The 8,431-nt window shown below is 45.7% G+C and overlaps 1 long non-coding RNA gene across 1 annotated transcript; it reads left to right on the top strand.

Moving 5' to 3' along the window:
• Positions 1 to 1,863: 1,863 nt before the first annotated feature.
• Positions 1,864 to 5,733, top strand: LOC123394229. Its single transcript, XR_006608963.1, has 2 exons — positions 1,864 to 2,156; positions 5,552 to 5,733. It is a non-coding gene; the product is annotated as an uncharacterized LOC123394229 (long non-coding RNA).
• Positions 5,734 to 8,431: the final 2,698 nt, after the last annotated feature.

The raw sequence follows: 8,431 nt of genomic DNA, 5'->3' as shown, positions 1-8,431 counted from the left end.
CTCCGTTGGTGAAATCCTATGTCATTGTACTCCTAAAGGGACAGGTGAAACAGCGCAGGGGCTGGAGGTCGGAAATCAGGCATCCCTGCGCCCACCCCAGCTCCCTGCTTGCCCAGCCCCGACTCTGAAGCAGCGGGCACTTAGAGCTGTTAAGAAGCAGGGATCTGAGCAGTTCTCTGGTTTCCCCTGGAGCCATCTGCATCCATCATATTTCTCACAACTCTCCCCGAGTGTTCCCTTAACTACTAGCACACCCTTCTTATGAGAGCACCTAGTACTCCCCGTCACAGTGCTCTGTCTGTCACATGCATCCATTGATCGACTTTGTGCTGGTTGAGGGCTGGAGCCCCCTCCTGTTAACTCCTCAAGTCCGTTTCTAATGCAGCAGCACCTGGCACTTAAGCACCCTGTCAGTACCTGCCAAATGAATGAAATGTACTCAAAACATAGTATGAAGTCTGCGTTTTGAAACTCCTTTTTGGAGCCGTTTGCTATCATTTTCCCAGGCAATTTAAAAAATGTCCAGCCTTGCTGCCAATAACCTGAAGGGGTAAAGGAATGCCGGCGTGCCCCATGGGACATGTCACTCTGGATGGTCCTTCAGCAGCAGGGACTTTGATAGCGCTCTTCCAAACCCAGCAGGATGGTGGAATGGGTACGTGGCTGAGTGCCTCCCGGGTCTGACCCTCCCGGGTCTGACGCCACCCGGTGCCTGCAGCTGCCCTCTGGAAGGTGTTGCTTTTGCGGCAGAGCCGGAGGGCACCAAGCGTGTGTCTGTCTCCAAAGTCCTGGGCACCACATCACAATGCCTTCCTGAGAAGCAGAATCAAGGACAGTTGCTGATCTTCATTCCTTCCCACCAAAGGTATCTCATACACCATCTTTGGAAGTTGGAGCCAGGGGGCGCCTGGGTGGCTCAGTCGGTTAAGTGTCTGCCTTCAGCTCAGGTCATGATCCCAGGGTCCTGGGATCGAGTCCCACACATTTGCCTCCCTGCTCAGCGGGGAGCCTGCTTCTCCTTCTCCCTCTGCCATTCCCCCCACTTGTGCTTTCTGGCTCTCTGTGTGTCAAATAAGTGAATAAAATCTTTTTAAAAAGTTTGGGCCATACTCTTTAGCCATTCTACTTTCCCTGGGGTAATTTGCCACCTCCCTGAATTTACCTGCATCTTTCCCAAAATCTACTTATCTTCCAGCCTTCTTGACCATAATGAGTCTATAAATTTTCAATAGACAGTGTGAACTTACACTTGCTAATATTTGCATAACATGCACCTCTTTCGATCTCAAAGAAAAGCTTCGCACCGCAATGGTCTCTAATCTCCAATTAGGTTCTGTTCCGGGATCCCACTGGAATTCTACGCGCCTGTCCCCTAAGATGCCATAAATTGTGGTCCAGTTTCCCAGCCAGCCAAGGAAAGCACATGGGAAATCTTGCTGAAGTATGAGTAAGAGCCAACGAAAGGGAACATATTTATCTGCCTCGAATGCTGGGACCTGAGGAAAGCAAGTTTCATTACAGACAAATCAGGAAGGAGGTGCAGATTGCTTTTTATGTCACTCTGGAGTGGAGGTCTGCCATTGATCATTAAGGCCATTTCCTGCAATGCACTCACCAAAGTGATACTCACTTCGGAGTGGACAAAACTTAGGAAATGGCCAAGGGGAGCTCTGCTTACACTTTACACTCTCAGCATTTATTTGTATTAATTTCTTTATAGGGCAGTATAGAGACATGAGACCACATTGAAAAAGCAAAGCTTGTCATCCTGTGGCCTTGGGTCAAGAATAGAGATAGTGCTGCTCATGTCAGTTTCAACCTCCAGTGGCCAAGGGTTTGATCTGATGCTCTTTCAAGTTTCACCATAGCCTTTCTCAAGCTCAATGGCCAATAATCCCACAGGAGGAGATTTTAGGGCCCTCTCAAACTTCTGTTTTGCTATCTCTCCCCAGCCTGCTTCCTCTGCAAAAGTCACCACTTTGCCTGTGCATCTACCACCTCTTAGAGCTTTTGGAATCAGCCACGAATTGCAGTGCTGATTCCTTCCATGACCACATATTGTTTACAGGAAAACTCTTCTTCGTTATGCCTTGCCAGTCAGAGTGACGGTTTCATCCGCAACCTGGACCAGGTTCGGGAATGTTCTACACATAAATGTGAGCAAATGTCTTCTGTATTGAGAGACATGTACATTCTGTAAATGGACTCTATTGAAAAAACCAATACATAGGGTACACTTATGTCCTGACCCAGCTGGAAGGAGGCACTTTATTTCCATCTTTCAGAAAATTGGTGTAACACATTGATTTTCATAACAAAGAAAGCAGTTTTGTGTCCTCTACCAAAAGACTGTCATAGTAAGCAATAAATTGCCTCTTTGGAGTGAACAAATTAATAAGATATTTTCTAAATTTCAAAATAACAAAGACAGAACGATGTCTGTAATGCTAAGTGCATCCCCTTAGTTGCAGGACATTGTGTCATGGACCACCTGAGCAATGACACATGGCGGCCGGTAGTCTGATTCACCTGGCAACCTGTTGAAAGAAAGTCTTGCACATGACAAGCTTTCAATAAGACACTGAGAAGATGGCCAGGAAGCCAGCCTTAGCTGGCTTTTTCAGGTGTCCAGACATCTAGTCAACCTACCTCACCAACTCATCACCATGCTTACTGGAGTAAACCCAATCTCTTCCTTCCCCCCTGGAGATGGGAGAAGAGCCACTCACACGTTTGTATGGAATTCTCATTCCCCCTCACTCTGTCCCCACATGGCGCTGTCCGTGTAATAAATAAACAAATCTTTATGTCACCCGGAAGTTCCTGGGTCAAATTAAACAACTCGGACAATTTTGGGTCACTACAGCCTTTTGTTTTTCTCTCCACCTTAAGCCTTCTGGGTGACCAACAGCTATCTAAAACACATGTTGCTGCCATATGCTGTTGTTCTGCTTCATCTTCCCAGTAAAGTTCAGTATTTTTCCCTAAAGTTTGGTTTATCAGTATCTCCAGCGTCTATCTCCAGCTCAGGTCACGATCCCAGGTCCTGGGATCAAGTCCCACTCTAGACTTCCTGCTCTGCGGGAAGCCTGCTTCTGCCTCTGCCTCCCATCTCTTATGAATAAAAAAAGAAAATCTTTAAAAAAATTTAAAAAAACACATTTCTATCTTCCCACTTTTAAAGATTAATTCTAGGAATTATTGCTATAAATCCAAGTGTCCTATCTCTTTCTTAAAAAGTCTTCTCCAGGGCACCTGGGTGTCTCAGTTGATTAAATGTCTGACTCAATATTTTGGCTCAAGTCATGATCTCAGAGTCATGGGATTGAGCCCTAGTGAGGCCTCTGTGCTCAATGGGGAGTCTGCTTCTCTCCTTTTCCCTTTGCCCCACCCCCCTACTCACATGTGCACACACGTGTTGTCTCTCTCTCTCTCAATAAATAAATTAACAAATCTTTAAAAAGTCTTCTCCAAAGGGAGTTTGAGAAATAGTCCAGTAAGGGGCTGGAAGAAAATATTATGAGTTTTATTCATATTTCATGTCATCCATTTAACTGTTTAGCTTTTGCATGTCATTTATAATGTGCATAATAATTTAGTAGAGTAGTAGAGTCTATAATTTATCAAAAATTTGCTTAAATTGGTGGTATGTATGCAAATATTTTTGTATGTATGTATGTATGTATTTATGTATTTATTTATTTTTGTGAAAGAGAGGTGCACAGTAATAAAAGGAGATCACTGCTCCAGGGACCCAGATATTTCCCCAAGTCCTGTTTCCTTCCATTCCCTCTGGGCTTCATTAGACCCCCTTAACACCAATCTTGTCCCTAAAACACGCCCTCTGCAGCACCAAGTTCGAATGCTTAACTCGGGCCATCACTGCAGGCTGTACCGGGATGACCTTAGGGAAAAGGGTGGTGGGTCTCATGGGTTAGCTGTGTCACCTCCATGAACAGTCCTTTGTTCTGAACAGCTAGTGCAGTCCACGTTTGCAATCACAGGCTCTGGCACCAGAGTGGGCGTAGATCCCAGCTGGCCCCTCAGTAGCAATATGGCTTTGGGAAAGTTGTGTCATTTCTGGCCCAGACTTAAGGCTCATCCATAACGTGGAGGAGAAGACAGTGTGACCCTCAGTGGGCTGTTGAAAGGATCACGAGATGGTTTGACTCAGGTGCTCTGAGGTACCCAGCACACAGTAGGCCCACAGTAGAACAAAAAGTTGTTCTATTGATCTTATAGTTACTATTACTCATACTAATAAAACTGATCATTTGAGATGATTTTCAAGCGAAGTGTCTTTGCCTGGATTTCTAAGATTAACCTACTTCAAAATGAATTCTGCTCTACTGTGAAAAACGAGCTAACCAGCAGGTTTCTTCTGCGTCTTTTCTGAACTTTTTAGGATCCTCTCTAGAGAAAGGTTCTAAAGGAAGGCAAAGTGCAGAAATACTCTTGCTTCAAAGGATGTGTAGGAAATGATTAATTTTGCCAAAAAAACAGTGCCTTGAACATAAAAGATGTTTGACGAAGCTCACTGTAGACAGTGTATCCCTCCAGGATTCATAAGTTGAAAAACTCAATGTCCAAAGGGACATAACTAGGAGATGGGGTCCTTGGGAGATGTTTAGGTCATGAGGGTGGAGTCCTCATGGGCGAGATTAGTGTCTCCATAAGAGAGACCCCACAGAGATCCCTCGCCTCCTCCACCTTGGAGGTTATAGGGAGAAGATGGTCATCTGTGACCCAGGAAGTGGGCACTTGAACAGACACGGAATCTTCCAGGGTCTTGATCGTAGACTTCCCAGCTTCCAGAACTGAGAGAAATAAGTATGTCTTTAAAGCACCTAGTTTATGGTGCTCTTGTTACATCAGCCCAAACTAAGATAAAGCTTGCCTCTTATACTGAAAAAATAACACAAATGTTAACAACAATTAAAAAAAAGGAACAATGTGGCCAATGACATGTAATGAACATCATCTCTCCTCTACAGAGCCAAGAGCTTAATTAGTTTCGGGCAACTCAGTAGAGTATGATTAAACCAAAGAGCAGCAAGATGTCTAAATGCTCAAGTCCTCTGCCTCCTACTTTTCTGTCAAAACAAAAGAAAAGCCCTAGGCTGGTTTTGGTTGCCACCAAGCACAAAACAGCCAAATTCCAAATTAGAAAGCTCTGGGGTTTAATTGTGGATGTATGGAATTACATAGAAGCTCTCTTTGATCATTCCAAAGGATGTTTCCCTCAAAGGTTACAAATACATCTCAGCCTACCAACCATCTCAGGCCTACCACAAAAATATATATATATATATATATATATATATATATACTTTTAGCATTTTAAAAAATGTGTCTAAATTTCAGTTTCGGATCCAGTTTTGACTATTGTTATGGGCTTAGTTGGATGCCCCCAGATTCCTACATTGACGTCCTAACACCCAGCATCTCAGAATGTGGCAGTATTCAGAGACAGGATTTTTAAAGAGGTGATAAAGGGAAAACGAGCTCACTGGGGGTGGGCATCAAGCCAACAGGACTGTTGTGCTTACAGGAAGAAGAGATTAGGACACAGACAGTACAGACTGAAGGACAATCGTTTGAAGACAGAGTGGAGAACACAGCTATCTGCAAGCCAAGGAGAGACGTTTGAAGAATCGAACCCTACTGCCACCTTGATCTTGGACTTCCAGCGCCCAGAACCATGAGGAAATAAATTGTATGTTGCCTAAGCCACCCAGCTGTTGATATTTTGTTTACAACAGCCCATGACTCAGAAATTTGAGGACCTCCCCCCCAGACTTTATCCTGAAGTTCTGTTTCAGCTTCAGGGGCTTGTGTAATACTACTGTATCAAGGAGGAGGCTCCTGCCATTCCCCGCACTGGGTCATTGAGACACTGCACAGCTGTCCCCAGGGCTGGCTACATAATTTACAAGCCCCATGCAAAATGAAGATATAGGGCCCTTTGGGCAAAAAACAGGGAGGAAGTGTTTGTTAAAGGTACTAAAATAGAAAGCTCATTTCCTCCATGGTCTGTCTTCTGAAGGGGCATGGCTGCTGTTTTCTATTTGCATTTAATGTCATTCCAAGCAAATAAAAATTTTAAATGTGTGATTATGGGCATGATTCTTGCCATTCATCTTCGCAGGGTGCAATGTCAGTGTTAAATAATTCACGCAGGGATTCCACAGCTGGGGCACACCCACGTGCCCTCTTCTTATCAGAACCGTGGAAATCCTGCACAAGACCAGCTCTGCCATCTTTACCTCACCTGGGGACTCACACCTGTTCCACCGACCCTGCCCTCCCTCGGCTTCCTGATGAGTAAGGAACTTGACAGGATCAGGAGCCGGGGGCTGCCTTTTCTTTCCCTTCCCTCCTAAGTCACCACTTCCAAGGCTTGGCTAACACAGGGAGTTGACATGAGTGAGAAAGGACAAGACAGGGTTCTGGGCTGCTCACAAGAGGCCCCCGCCTCCTGCCGGTGCTCAGAGCAAGCTCTGGTCTGTAGGGAAGGCGAGCTCCGGTTGACTCGGTCATAGACGTCACGTGGTCAGCGAGTCTCGTTGACCACCACTCACGAGGTGTCCATTTCCATGCTGTGCTCACCGGGCAGGGCGAGCAGTACATACATGCAAATGAGGAGGCAAGGAATGGTGGATACCCACAGTGGGCTGTCCCCTCCGCTATGTACGTGCTCCACTGTCCCACCTGTTATGCCCCAATAATGGGTCCATGATTAAAAGAGCGAGACTGATACAAAGCGAAGGTCAAACAAAGCTTTATTTCGCACCAAGCATCAAGAATCAAACTGACCAGCCAGGGCCGCTTTTCTTACAGAGAAGTCAACCCCTCTCTCCTCCTACGGACTAGCTTTTAAGGACATAGGCCATGTGGTTGGGCCTGGTCATGCACAGGTGGCCAATGAAATTGTAACACACAGAGAAAGCTGCACAGTGATGCTAGGTGACCAATTGAATTACAACTTACCTTTTTAGTAGATATTTGACCTAGCCTATCACCTTGGTTAGGATTGGCGCCCAAAAGACTCACAAAGGGGCGGGACCCATACTCCTTGGTAGCTAGGGAGACAGTATGCAACCCTCCACTGATCAGATGTCTTACCTGGCCTGACCCACCCTTGTATTTGGGCTTTGTTACCTGAGGTTGATTTCCGGGACTTGTTTTTAAGTAAGTCCCCTGGGAGAAGGGGAGCAGGGACAGCTTAAGGGTTAAACAACAAGGTTATTGTGTAACCTCAATGGAAGCCTCTGGCTAAAATATAAAAATATAAAATAGGTCCTTACACCACCCACTTCGCTCAAAAAACACAAAGTAAAAAAATAAAACTGAGTAATTCCTAGACAGTGAGAGAGAAGCACACTGACTTCACCTTAGAACCCTTCTGAGGGCGGTGCTTGGCGGGGGTAGGGGGGTGTGAGGGGGTTGGGGGTGGATAATGGGACCTCTGAGGGTGTGGCCAAAGGGCAGGGCCCTTTGGGAAGGGGCTTTCTGGGGGAGGGGCCCTTCTGGGAGCAAAGCTCTGGGTGGGGGCATTCCCTCTGGGGGCAGGGCTGGGAGCAACCCCAGAAACCTGGCCCACAGAGAAGCTGGTCCTGTCTCTCCCTCTGCCCCCTTTCCCCAGGGACCCCTAGGCTTTGGAGACTAAAGTCAAAATTAAAGCCATATGTCTAAATGGTTCATACTGTGGTTGGGTAGTGTTTTTAACATATTAATTGACTGGTTTTTCTCAGTATTTGTCAAACCTTTCCCAACTCAAGGCTTTCTCTTAAGCAGCAGCGCAAGGCTGGCCCTTCAGTTGGGTCAAGCTGTTTGGTGATTCTCTGTAAAAACCCACCCTCTTGCGCTGCTCAGGAGGGCAGTGTTGCATCCTAGGATAAACATAAATGTATATCAAATGTGTTTACAAATTATATTTATATGTATACATTCAATTCTATGTTTACATATATATGTATAAAATAAAAATAAAAATATTGTTTAAAAGGCTGTTTTCCGGGGTGCCTGGGTGGCTCGGTGGGTTAAAGCCTCTGCCTTCGGCTCAGGTCATGATCCCAGGGTCCTGGGATGGAGCCCCGCATCGGGCTCCCTGCTCAGCGGGGAGCCTGCTTCTCCCTCTCTCTCTGCCTGCTTCTCTGCCTACTTGTGATCTCTGTCTGTCAAATTAATAAATAAAATCTTTTAAAAAAAATGCTGTTTTGCAGGGAACCTGGGTGGCTCAGTCCTTAAAGCGTCTTTTTTCCACTCAGATCATGATCTTAGGGTCTTGGGATGGAGGCCCACATTGGGCTCCCTGCTCAGCAGGAAGCCTTCTTCTCCCTCTCCCACTCCCCCTGCTTGTATTCCTGCTCTGTCTCTCTGTCAAATAAATAATTTTTAAAAAAGAAATACTTTATTAAAAAAATATATG

This window comes from Mustela putorius, unplaced genomic scaffold (assembly GCF_011764305.1).
Source record: "Mustela putorius furo isolate JIRA1106 unplaced genomic scaffold, ASM1176430v1.1 tig00002057_pilon_pilon_pilon, whole genome shotgun sequence".
In the NCBI taxonomy this organism is placed as follows: domain Eukaryota; kingdom Metazoa; phylum Chordata; class Mammalia; order Carnivora; family Mustelidae; genus Mustela; species Mustela putorius.
The sequence above is the reverse complement of the archived record's forward strand: the minus strand, read 5'-3'. Positions and strand labels throughout refer to the sequence as shown.